Raw genomic sequence first — 13633 nt, 5'->3', positions numbered from 1 at the left:
TACTGATCAGACAAATTAAAAATATTCAGGTGTTTTCATATCTCAGGAGGCACTTTAGCCATTCCAAATAACAAGTCTGAGCTTTGTCACCAGCCCACCAAGCTTTCCTTCAGCAATTGTTACTTTACTCTTCACACTGCAAGTCATTAGGCAAGTCAGTTCCCATTAATCTCATGGGCACGGCACTGGCTTATACCTCTAGAACTCCCATCTCTCTGTAATCTATTAATTAAAAACAATATTGTAAAATAAGTGTTGATTTAAAGGTAGGACCACGAGTAAAGAGAACAGCGTTATGTCACTGAAATTGGGAAAATGAAGTTTGCTGAAGCTAATACTTGAAGTGCAAGTAAGTGTGCAACTTAGGTCAGGAGTTCAGTGATAAAATAATGCAATGCTACCTGGACCCACAGCATCGTGAGGCACTCTCTGAGCACGTGATAATTCACTGAGTATTTCTACATCAGCAAACAGCCAAAGCAAACTCCAACTATTGCAGCAACAACCTGTGCTCAGAGCTGCTTGATATGTGTTTGAAAGCAGTAAGGTATAGCATCTCAAGCAATCAAAATCTCTTGGAAATTCAGTGAAGGTTTTTAGATGTACAGCAAAGGCTGGGCAACTGTCCTTAGAAGAGAATCAAGGGCTTCAAATAGCCATGACATCTAAATAACAGTATTTTTATGAAATTTACTTCATAGGACATATACACACACAAAAAAATTAAAAGTATGCATATTTCTTATCACTAAACAAGCTGAAGCAGTTCCTCTACAACCACGGATCCTTTGGCTACCGCCATTTTGAAATGTCTGCACGTGCAAAGAGAATTCTGGAAGTTCCACTAAGAGAAGCTGCAATTTTCCATTCTCCAGAGGGTCATTAGAGCATTATTAGTTATATATTTTGCTTTACAAATTGCAGACAAAGGAGTCCGTGAGCCTCTCAGTCTACAGGAAGCAGAAATTCAAGCAGGCCTAGCAGTTACCTCAGGCAGGCGGCACGTTCTGCAGCAGATCTACACAGCGTACCTCAGCTCGGCGGGACAGACAACCACTCCTGTCCCTGCTGAAGCTTGGTAGTCCCACAGCCCCAGAAGGAAAACCTCTACTCCAGCTGCTTCAGTGCAAAGTTCACAGGCCTGGCCAGCTATGTAGCTTACAGTGCAACCGCCAGACCTTGCACTCAGGTGACTGAGAAAGGGGCACACGTACTGTACTCCCTTCCGGCCGCCCTGCCAAAAACAGCAGCGGACTCTTTACCAGCTACAAACAGACACAGCAAGGCTCATCTGCCAGCATTCTCAATATGACTAAGGAAACAACATTGTTTCAAACCTATAAATGTGTAAAAACAACTTGTGGAGAAGTTTTCAAGGTACTCCAAATCTCAAAAGCTCCAGTAAGCAACAAAAGTTCAAAACAACACGCAGCCACTGTGCCACTTCTGAAATCACAGTTTCCTCACCTTACTGTAACACTTACATAACTAATATTTCATGGGAGATGTCCAAGGCAATATGTATTTGCCCACATGACTGGTACATTACCAGCAATTTACTCCTACCAGGAATCTCAATCCTCAGAGAAGCATGAGAATAAGAGTTCCTGAACAATGCTTCCTATGATAAGCTCAAGTGGCATTTTGCCCAAAAGTATTTCCTTTTCACTAAAAACCAAACCCATTTTCCTACTTGTTCTAATTTTGTGGTCACACTGGCAACAAGCAGTTTAAAAATAGCCTTCCTATTTAATAGAAGTGCTGACAAGTGGCAAGATTAACTTTCTCCAACTGCCACACGTGTATTTTCTGAGACATCAGACTGTTTTGAGTTGGTTGTCAAATAGTTTGCCTTACAAACAACTACTTTGTTGGTAACATGCATGTCATCCCAATATAACTAGAACTGCCACCTGACACAAAAGTGCTAAGTAAAACAATTCACACAGGCTGCATATTTGAGGATTCAGGAAAGAAGCACATGAAATGCTACAATTAAATGCTGAAATTCCTACTAAATATACCTGAGCTCAAAATCCTTACCCAGGAATTGTAGAAAACATCCAGAGTGAGCATTTTCTACTTCAAATCCCTGCAGAGCATTTCACATTTTTGCTTAAGTGTAGCATGTCTGCAGATACAATGACAGACGTCAACCGAGGCTGCAACAAGCTAGCAGAGTATTTTCCACTACACTGACAGCATTACTGACACCAAAAAGTATTGTACTCTGTTTTAGGATTATGAAAATTAAAAGTTCTGGCACTGAATTTTCTATATTTAGCAACCAATTTTTGTCCTATAATTAAAAATATTTTTAAAATGCACAAGAAGAAATAAACCAAGCCACTAACAAAAAGCTACTTCTTTTTCACTTTTACAACCCAAAATCCAGCTTGGACCAAGAAAAAAGACAGTGGAGGTATAGTATTTGAAGACAAACCTAGTTAAAAAGCAAGATGAGAAACTCAAAAACTAATTAAAATAAAAAGTAACATCATATGAGAGTCAACCAGGTAACAAAGGCTGAAAGCACTGATCTTCTGGTGAGAGGAGGAAACATCCACTTCAAGTTCTTCAACACCTTAAGGTTATGTTTACCAGAAAGCTTACTGCAGGCAGCTCAGCATCTGAATGGTCATGCTTGTTGCAAAAAGAAACAAACAAACAAACCACCACCACTTTTGCAATCTAAGAGATTACAACATTAGACTAGTTCCCCAAAACGCCACACAAGCATCTAGGCAAAAGTTATTCACCTAGTGAGTTTATAAATTTATGTTGTCATTTATTTTATGCAAATTGATATATTTTGATATTCTGAAAACACAGCTCCAAAGCTCTTTTTCTGTAGCAAAACAATTTCAGGAGAGCTTTGGCACCATTGTTCTCTCGACCACCTAAATAAGTCTCATTTTAATCCATAGCAGTTCAAGGACAACTAAGGGACAGCACAATGACAGAATCATAGAGAAAAGTACATGCTGAAGTGTAGAAAAATGCAGAGTTTACAATAAAAAAGTAGAAACCAATTCAATTCAATTGGCTTAATTGCCTTGTGCATCATCAGGTTATGGCTACAGAACAAATTACCGCACGATAAACTAGTATGTTTATTCATATCTTATTAACTGCTCTGCTTTACAAGTGCATTCACTTTTACCCTTCTGTAAATGCAAACCAGCCATTTATCCTTCAGTAAGGGCTGGGTAAGCTTTCACATGAACTGAAGTTGGATCACGCCGGAGTTGCTGATGATGCAGATTTGGAGCTTACCTTGCCTTTCAGGAGTTTACTCGTGTACCCATACCTTCAGATGAGCAGTTCATTTACATTTTGCATAAACGTTTCTCACAGAGCTAATTCAAACTACAGGATCTGCAGGCAAAAGGACACCGCGGTACCTGAACTGCATTCACAAATTGAAGTGGTTAGACTTTAGACTTGCTGTACTACAAATTTTGCACTTAGAGCAGCCACTTACAGTTTCAACACTGAAGACAATAAAAACAGTACAAAACGACTTTTAACATTTTTCCGAACTTCAGCCTTAACAAAGATTATTTAATCTGAACTCAGTTAGATAGATGGTATCTTTTTGTTGTTGTTTGTGGTAGAAAGGGATAAAAATGAATTTTAAGCAATTCCTCAGTTCAGCCAGATTTTTTTGAAACCATTCAGAGGGCTTGGTATTACTTGCTGCGTTCTCTGACAGCTGAATACAGTTTCCTATTTACTTTACCGATAAAAAAAAAAAAAAAAAAAAAAAAAGTCGTGGGTCAAACAAGGGCAAAGCACTCCTGACAGCCTGCAACAAATGGAGTAGCCAGGGTATAGGAGAGAGCACCCGCCCTGCACTCTTCCTGCTTTGAAGTTCAGGTCCTCCCTACAAGCATAAAGTATGATGAGCAGACTGAATTCACACATCTACAGAATTCCTGGAAGTATACATTCCAAACAATGGAGAAATCTGGGCTTTAGAACAATGTGCTATACGTATCGTTCTAACATTTTAAAATAATTCATATAGCCTCCACATAAAACAAATTCAATAAACACATTACAGACTATTAAAAAAAAGTCTTGTTCATACCTCCCCTGTCTGCTGGCCACACACGGGTGAGGCAGGAGCAGCTGCACAACTATCAGCTCCTACGGGCTTTTTCCCAGCGAAACTTATCTAATACTGCTAATACAAAGGACCACAACAAACAGAGCTCAAAACCCAGAGCAACAGGTTAATCGTCTCTGGTTTTTGCCTAAGAAATACCAGGCATTTCTATATATCATAGGTTTGTGAATAAGCATGTTCCAAAGTTACCCAATATTTCAGATCTAAGAGAACATGTAAATTATCTGTCTCATAAAAGAAAATGTTAACTTAGTTACTAGGAGAAAACTTAACACACACTCCTCAGCGTGGCTGTAAAGATCTGCATCCTCAGAAAGTTTATGTGGCTTTGACTTCTTGTGCAAGTACAACCTGGCCACACCTGTCCGAAGACCCATGCCTAGGAGCCATCTTTTAGCATTACTAAAACTTAAATTTTACTATAAAATCAGTAAGGGCCCATCTGTACCCAGAAGTACAAATAACTCTAACATCCATATTTCAGAATAGTATTGCATATTACTTTTTCTTATAAGCATCAGTTCATTGCTGATACTTTAATCTTATTGTAAATCTTGCTTATAAGCAGGACATGATGACATCAATGAAGGAACATGATTATTTCATTTTCTTGACAAGATTTAGTTTTGGCAGTCATAACTGTAGTATGAGTGCAAATACAAGCAATAATTCAAAATATTAAAGATCTGTTCTGGTTTCTAATGCACCACTTAAATCTCTACATTTATGATGACAATGTAAGAAAGTTTCACTTAAAAGGTGAGCTAGTTAAGCAAGCATATTGCAGACAAGGTAAATAGTATGTCATTGTCTATTACAAAGCTGCAAGAATGAAGTTTTATTTCTCTGAAAAATCCTTATTAAGCACTGCTGCTGAACAAATGCTCTCCCCTCCTCTCCCACTTACACAGCACAAAAACGTGCAATGCCCTATCTCTTCAAGTCTACTGTAAAGGTTAGCCAAAACTTGCTGCAATTGCCCTGCAACAGCTTCACTGCAATTATTCACCAGCACAAGAACACAGAGTACCTTTATCTACCAAGGAAGAAAAGGTCATCCCACATGTCAGGTTTTGAATGCAGAACTTTGAGCCTTTTTGTAAGTTTAGATCCCATAAAATCTAATTAAATCCAGCACTGTCACACTAAAGCAAATGAAGGCATGTAACCATATGAGCATTCTCACCAAAATGTTAACAGTTCGGCTTACGCAATACAGTATGACTAACCACATTATGCACCACATGGCTTTCCAACCCATTTACCCTTTCATTACCCAATTAAGATGTAATAATACAATACTACCAGTAAGCATTCTAAGACATCAAAATACACAAGGGTGAAGCATGAGTTCGTTTGTTGAGCCAGTAAATAAATTTCATCATTATTATTGTTGTTAATTAGAGCTTAAGTTAAGGGTATTTTCCTTGATGCAGAAAAATAAAGCATTGGATACATAATAGAAAGACCACTAAAACCAGCATATCAGCGGTAGAAGATTGCACATTTCATGGTTTGGGAAACTTGTGATGGTTTCTAGTGACCCACCTTCTGGTAGTGAAAGTAATGTTTAGACCATAGCTTGAAAGTACAGCAGAAATTTGTTGCCTTCACATGTTTACACAAAGAGCTCAGAGCTATAACAACAATACTAATTGCTCTGAGGCTGTTCTTAGAAATTGAGATGCTCTGACACCACACGATGCGAGGTACTCACTATCCTCTCAAAGTTGACACTGGCTCGGGGGGTGTAGAAGGTGGCACATTTAAAGGTTAATCCAGTCAGATCAGAAACACCTGTAGAAATACTGAAGATGTTCTATCTACCAGACTTCATGTGGTCTCATACCTGAGCTAAGGTAACTGATCATGTGAGCACTCCACAGCTGTTTCCCAGCACTCACTAATTTTTATCTGCATCACAGACAGGGGTGGAAAACATTGAAAAGATGTTAACACAACAAGGTCTTACTGGGAAACAACCAGAGTTAAACAAAAAATTGCACATAGATTATGAAATACCAGGAAATGAAATCATGAATTGTACTCCAACCCACTATTAACAGTTGGTGGCTGAAACATTCAGCTACCATAAGCCCTGTCCTAAAGCTCAGAATTTTTTAAGTTATGCCAGCCTGTTCAAACAAATACTCACAGGCTGCAGCAATTAAACAGTGTTCAGTATTCCACAACTGTATGCAACAGACGTAGCAGCACAGCAACCCCATTCCAGACTCTTAAAAGTTTAACTGTCAGAAAAATACATTTGATCATTGTAAGGCTGAGGTTATTCCTAGTAATATGTAATGCTCTTTCTACCAATCTTAACAAACCACTCGTCCCTCGCAGTGCAAAAATTCAATAAATACAAGAAAAAAAATCCTCATTTTCTCCATCAGCAACTATTCTAAAGCAAATGTCCCAATTCATCAGACTCCACAGCCATTACAAGCTCTGACTACAGTCCCATACAATTTGCTGCTATGCTTAAGTGCAGAGATACAAGGCAGTAAATCCCTTTGTTATATGGGCTCACTCTAAAAATAACCTGCAATGATCATCAACCAATAGCATAAAAGCAGGTCTCCTAAACACTCTATGTGATACAAAGCCAGTTGAGTTATACCACCTAAACCAACTGAAAATAAGCAGAAGTTTTCTAAAGAAACACTAGCTGTGCCTCACAGAAAGCAGTTCAAGCAATTCTGCTTTGCAGTTCATCTGGATGCATGTGACGAATGCTAACTAACCGAGCCATTCCGCTCCAAGTGAATCATTTATTTCTAGGGCAGCTAATTCTTGGATAACTAAAGTTTTCAAAAATTAGCCTTTCAGGTTTAAAACTCATCTGTCCAAATACATGTTGAATTTAGAAAAGATCCTATTAAAAAAAAAAGGTACATAAAGGGCTGAAAGAGTGGGAAAAGATTTCCTTTAACCCAAGTCCAGGAACCAAAGCTTGAAGTTAAATGTCAACACTCACAAAAATAAATGCATTTTCAGAACTGAAAGAAAATCTCTTTCACAAGTAAAATAAGCCTACTTGTTTGGTAAATCAGTCATACAAATCTAAGGTTTTACGCTGGAGTTACTTCACTAATACCTGTGAGTGTTTCATAACCAAGTAATCAATTTTTCAATAGACAAAGAACTGTATCCAGAATGGCAAACATCTCCTACTTAAGAGTAGAAAAGAACAAATAAAAGTAAATAAATAAATCATACTTCCGTGCTACTGACCTGATCGTTACCTATTTACTGTTACGTCTGAAACATATTGAGGAGGCACATGCTCATTTTGGTTCTGGATCTTAAGTGACAGCAGCAAAAGCAGAAAAACAAGCCACAGATCCAGGGCACACATTTCAGGAACCAACATGCACTCTAATCCAGATTATTTGGAGGGTCCATTTCAGGAAGAAAAAAAAAAAAAAAAAGATGTATTTGTACTGTGGGGTTATGCAATGCTTTCTACATAATGGACGTGACCAGCACAAAGGTGAAAACCACAGCATTTTGGACAACTGATCCAGCAGCAATGTTCTCCACTGAGAACATACAGCAGCCTTAAGTCCAGTCCACAAGTTTGCATGGTCCACATTCTGAAAACATTTGGAACAATAAGCTATAAATTTTTATCAGCTTTCTGAAAAATTGTCAGTGGAAACAGACACCAGTGTGGACAAATTTGTCAGCAAGTATGGCATATAGAGAGAAACTAAGTAAATCAAACTAGGTAAATCTACAAGGACAGCAGCATACTGGGATGCAGCACAGGGATCTCTACTGCAAACAGTGATTTTTATTTTATTCACATATGCTCTCAAAATGGAAGAAGGGTAAGAGAATGACATTAACTATAAATAACAATGAATATGATTTCAGCTATTACTATTGTTTAGGAAACATCATGAGTGACATGTTTAGTCCTCTATAAATAGAAAATGTAGCTGTCAAATAATCAAACATTATTGGAAGTTACTATGAAAGGAATAGAACAAAACCAGAAAGATGCCACAAGAAAAAATAGGCTGCAATCATTTTTAATACTGTGCAGTTCTTGTAGATACTCCATCATTTCTGAAATGAAACAAAAAGCTGCAGAAGGGTAACAAGGACAGTTAGAACTACTTAACAGCTTCTGTACACAGAAAGGTTAGATACAAAGGTATTTACCTTGGAAAAGCAACTTGCTGGTGGGTAGAGCTACAGAATGTATAGTACCACAAGCATCAGAAAATGAACAGGGAATGATGATTTTCCAGTTCTTACATTCTATAAACCAGGGACAAACAACGAATTCTTGAGCAGCCCAGGTTTCAAAATAAAAGAGTATTTCTCATATGATATGCAATTAACTTGCACAATTCCCTGCCTCAGGATGTTTTGCAAAGTACAATAGGATTCAAAAAAAAATTTAATTATTTGATCAGAAATTCCAAAGGCTATTAGAAACTGCGGTGGAAATGTCCAGTCCAAAATGACAGGTTGGCAAGGCTTATTTCATGTCTTCCTCCACCTTACATTTTTCCCTGGGATCCACTACTGACCACATCAGAACAGGGAGAATACTGTGCTGCAAAGCTCTTGTTCTGAACCAGCACAACTCGGGCTGGTCTCCATTCACCACGAATTCAGCTGGCCAAGATCTCATGCTACAGTTTTCACAGCATCCCACCAGAGTTGTTGCCATCCGGCTGCGCTGTGACCTACAACAGCCAGCTTGCTCCATGTGGTATGGATCTCTCTTCCCTAAGCCCACAGAAGCTGAAGTTTCCACAGCTAAAGACATTTAAATGAAAACCAGCCCATGAATTTGTATATTACAGATAGCTCACCAAATCTGAATTACTGTGGCAACAAGCCATGTGTGCACTAGTCAATCTCAATTAGAAAATCAAAGTTTGCTTAAACTACCATGAACTATGTACGAGGAAAAAATAAGCTCAAAGTATGTTCACAAGATGACAGATGACTCCATTTTATACTGTTACTGCAGCACTCATGTCCATTACTGCTTGGCAGCTGTTATGTAGCAATTCAAGACACTTCACTCATTCCCATCCTCCAGCAGTTGAATAAATATAATTAAGGTCCTTTTATCTCTGCATTTTCTTCAGCTTGTTCACACTAAATCAGCCACACTTTTGACTGCAGCCAATGCAAGGAGAAGACTAAGTGTTACCAAAGGCATTTTTACTATTAATTTATAACTCAAAGTGAAATTGTGAAGGCTTTGTGTCGAGCTTTTGAGAGAACAGTGAGTTTGATAACGAAAATGACTCTAGAGAAAAAGTATAGCAACTTCTGACAGTCAGAACATTTGACCATCCCTCAATAAGCTTAGCAATACAAAAAGTTCATTTTCATATGTAAGATAGGTAAAATCTTCTTAGAGAAGTCCCTGTGGTGTCCAACATAGCAACTGTGTTTGACTTACAACAAATCTTTCTTCACCAGAAATATGATTCTTATTTACTATACTAAGAACTAATGTCAACATTTGTACACCTGTTCAGAGCCAGTTTGAGTTGTTTCATAACTGTTTTCTCATAATAGCTCTGCAAAACATCATCTGGAACTAACAGTATTATTCCCTAAATCTGTTTGTTTTACACAAATGTAATCAAAACAGAAGCTAGCTTAATGAAATAAGATATGAACTATATGTGTTTTTAAGCACACAGGATGCAATGTTTTCTGAATTCTTCCTCTGGTATTAGTGAGAGAACCAGTTAAATACATTTAAAAATAGTCTTCATCCTCTCTAGATTCTAATACAACCCATTATGTTCCTTTGCCAGAGAACTCAGAAGATGTCTAAGAAGTCTGTCACCGTAGTCCCTATAAGTAGTGTCTAATCAAGGGATTCTTTAACACAATGCCAGCTTTTCGGTACAATTTTGTACATACACAACTTGTATTCTTTATGATTACACAGCATGTAAAACCTCATTTCATGCCTCGTGTTTCTCACATCTGCCTACTGTGATAAATGTTAAATCCAAGCACAACGTCAATGGTGCACTTAGTAATTTCGAGATTCAGATATAGCAACATAACTGAAGAGAGATGGTATCTTTTAAAAGTATTTATCTTCATAAAATTCTGGTCTATATACTTTATGGCTAAAACAACTCCCCAAGCCTAAGTACCACAGAATCAAAATCAACAAAATGTAACTTTCCTACGGTAGTAAGAATATCTTGACTTGGTGACTTACGTTTTTTTTTCTCGGGTCTTGCAACAGTGCTTTTCTTAAAACACTCTCGCAAAATTCTTCTCCCTTGGAGCTATAACCTTGACTCCATGGATACACGAAAAGATGAGAACCTATGGGCTGAAAGAAAACAGAGATGATAAAGTCAGATCCAACATACATGTATGCTAGAAATGGGCCAAGTGGCAGGGGGCAGGGAGTTATTATCCAGAAAGTACTTTGGGATAGTAAGACAAATCAACCAGACTGCATTTAGGGTTGTGGGTTTTTGTTATTGTTGTTTTGTGTTGTTTGGATTGGTTTTTGTTTTGAAGAACTCCATGTCAAGGTTTTCAGATTGCCTCATATAAACTGATACGTTCGCCTCCCTACTCCTTTTTCCTATTGCTTGGCATTAAAAGCCCTCTGCTTATAAGGATAGTAATGTTTGTGTTTATGGATGCCAAGAACAGGTATTAACAGCTCTTGCTACAAAACCTCACTGGCACTATTTTTTGAAATACTGACAGCACTCTCTCATTTCCTTTCACAGAAGCTACCAGATTTCATTATGATCACTAGAATCAGTATCACATTATTGCTGATGAGCAATAACATACTGTGAATCTGCAATTACATACTCGCTGAGAATTATCAAGACAGCTTGAGATGTCTATAAATCCAGGGGTCCACATCCAACTGGTTATTTAGACTCCCTTTAGCCTCAGTGGGGAGAAAAAAAAACAGAGTTATACTGACCCATTTTAAGTGTATCTGACAATGAAAATACATTTATCTAAATAACTAACTCAGTATTTAACATACAAATATTATTAGATCATTTCCAACCTTTTTGCCCAATACCAAATTAATAATTAAAAACTTCTCCATGATAGTGAAGTTGTTCTTTAAAAGAAAACATTAATCACAAAATGGGAGCAATTTAACAGTCTAGTCAAAATACTTTGCCTTTCCAGCACCACAATGAGAGCTTAATTCCAGCCTGTAGACCACATTGAAACCAATTAGTCCACTATGACATCCTCTAGTAAAAAACAAAACAAAACAAAACAAAACATTTCATTACCTGAGACAGACTGCTTCAAACGAGTAAAACTGCCTCACCTACTACCTGCACTGCAAGTGCTCACATCAGCACCTCAACAACTTCAAGTCAAAATTAAATCTACGGTAACTTAGCACAGAAGCCAAGTCTTTGGCTTAGAGTATAACATATTCAGCCTCACCATGCTGCCTTCCTAGTCATAAGATAATGGAATTTTAATTCAGCTTTTTTCTGTTAGCTTTCCCTTGCACTTACTTATTCCATCTGTTAACATCCAAGCTTTATTATCTCTTTCGAGATCAGCATGGACTTTCTGCTACAATGCAGACAATTACTACAAACACACACATATGAAAACCAGAACAAGCCTCTGCATGTTTGTTTTCCTTGCAAGAAGTACTCATATCAAAATGGATTTTAAGAAAAGACTGTAACGTGCCCCCTAACATGAGCAGTTTAAATTAACCTTCACGTAGTAATAATAAACAATCTGCACTGGAGTTGTCTGAAGGATCTAGATATTAACAACAGAAGTGTTACTGTATTCTTAGTACAGTGAGACGCTGAGCACTTATTAGTGTCATGAAATTTAGCAGCAGGTCGACTGTAGATTGAAAAGCAAGTTAGGATATGCACCTCAAAATGCTAGCGCTACCTTTCAGTTTCCCTGTCTACCATGGAAATAGCTGAGACGACCGCTTTCTTCCAGCAATGCTGCCTTCCCCTAACCATGGATGTCCACGAAGCTCCTCATCCCCCATTACCCAGGAGCTGCTCTCCCATCTTCCAAGGGTTCTAAACTACAGTGCCTATTTTGCCACTGATATACAAGTAAATGGTCAATTTAAGGAAGACAGCAGAAGAATATAAAAAATGCCTTCTATTTCAGCAAAATCCTCAAATGAAAGGATAATTACAAGCAATACTTGCTGTAATAAGTGAGAAATATCTCAAGCTATCAGTAAAGATTTGTCAGAAAGGGCCAGGGGAGAGCTACAGAAATATAACATATTAGACTGCAACTGAGCACCTATCAACTTTATTTTAAAAAAGATGCCAGCTGAGACAAGCAAAAAGGCAGTCTTCAGTGAAGTGAGATGAACTTTTGCAGATTTTTTTTCTCCTTGATGCTAATTAAAATAAAGGTGTATGGCCTGGCCTAACCTGTTAGTTGGGAGAAGTGGTAAGTTGGTTGAAGGTATCAGCATTGTAATTGCCTGGTGTTTCAGGTCTCAACAATTACTACTGAACCTAAAAGAGAGATAACACAGGCCTGAATAAAAGCTGATTGAAAATTAGACCTCTAATTGTTCTTCCCATCATTTCTCTCAGAGCAAGCCAAGGCACAAAGTCCTGGGGAACTCAGGTGGGTGCTGTAAGTAGACAGTGCTGGACAAAAATATACTCCTCGAGAAAGAAAAAATGGATTTATGGTTAAAAATCTCAATATCTCACAGAAAGTTAACTAATTTCAGCATCACTACATTCAGGCAAAAAAAATATCATTAACTGAAAAACATATCAGGACTCAATTAATCCACCAAACCTGCTTCCGATAAAATTTAAGTTAAAGTTGTACAAATACCAAACATTGTGAGCTCTTGGCTTTCTTGTTTCTGCTGTTCAAATCCAAGAAGAAAATCCAATATTAACATCACCCTGAACTACTGAGGTAAGTGCGGAGATTACAGCCCCCTAAAGCTGCCCTCGCGTTAGTTATGTCACCAGCACAGAAACTGCCTCCCTCACTGACACAATCTCAGGGAAAACAGGATCCCATTTACCACCCTGGGGATCACGCTTCCATCCCTTTCAGATGGTTAAACACATCCCACAGCCACGTGGCAGCTGATGTTGTCCCAGAGGGGGGTCAGGCTGCCCATGAACCAGTGCCGGAGTGCAGGCCGGGCTGCCAAGAACAGTGGCAATACAGCAGCTCCACAGATGCCAACAGCCCTCATGAGCACATCAGTGACTGAATGACCTCAGCCAGGTAGGACAGTGAAATCCCAGATGCCTCTAAACTTTCTAAACCAACAATTTTTCACTTCAGTAAAGCGTCAATAATGATCTACTGCAGCATAGAGAGCACCTACCCTGCGCTGCTCAGAGCTTGGTGGCAGAGCGCGCCAAGAAACGCATTGCCCAGAAGTAACGCCTGCTGAAAAATCATATGGCTGCTGTAACCTCTTGAATCATACAGATAGCTGTCATCTGCCCGACTTTAAATTGCTTG

At 38.4% G+C, this 13633-nt stretch overlaps 1 protein-coding gene across 9 annotated transcripts in view; it reads right to left on the bottom strand.

The window, feature by feature from the left end:
• NUMB (NUMB endocytic adaptor protein) overlaps nt 1-13633 on the bottom strand; it is a 95537-nt gene that overhangs the window by 36961 nt on the left and 44943 nt on the right. For 8 of the 9 annotated variants that reach the window (XM_082761285.1, XM_082761291.1, XM_082761289.1 and 5 more), the window contains exon 2: nt 10356-10472. The gene's annotated coding sequence lies outside the window, so the exon portion shown is untranslated. Of the gene's footprint in view, nt 1-988; nt 1007-10355; nt 10473-13633 lie in introns of those variants that run through there. The other variant, XM_082761288.1, reaches the window with a different exon arrangement.

This window comes from Aythya marila (assembly GCF_965140915.1).
Source record: "Aythya marila genome assembly, chromosome: 5".
Classification (NCBI taxonomy): domain Eukaryota; kingdom Metazoa; phylum Chordata; class Aves; order Anseriformes; family Anatidae; genus Aythya; species Aythya marila.
This window is presented reverse-complemented; position numbering and strand designations above follow the sequence as displayed.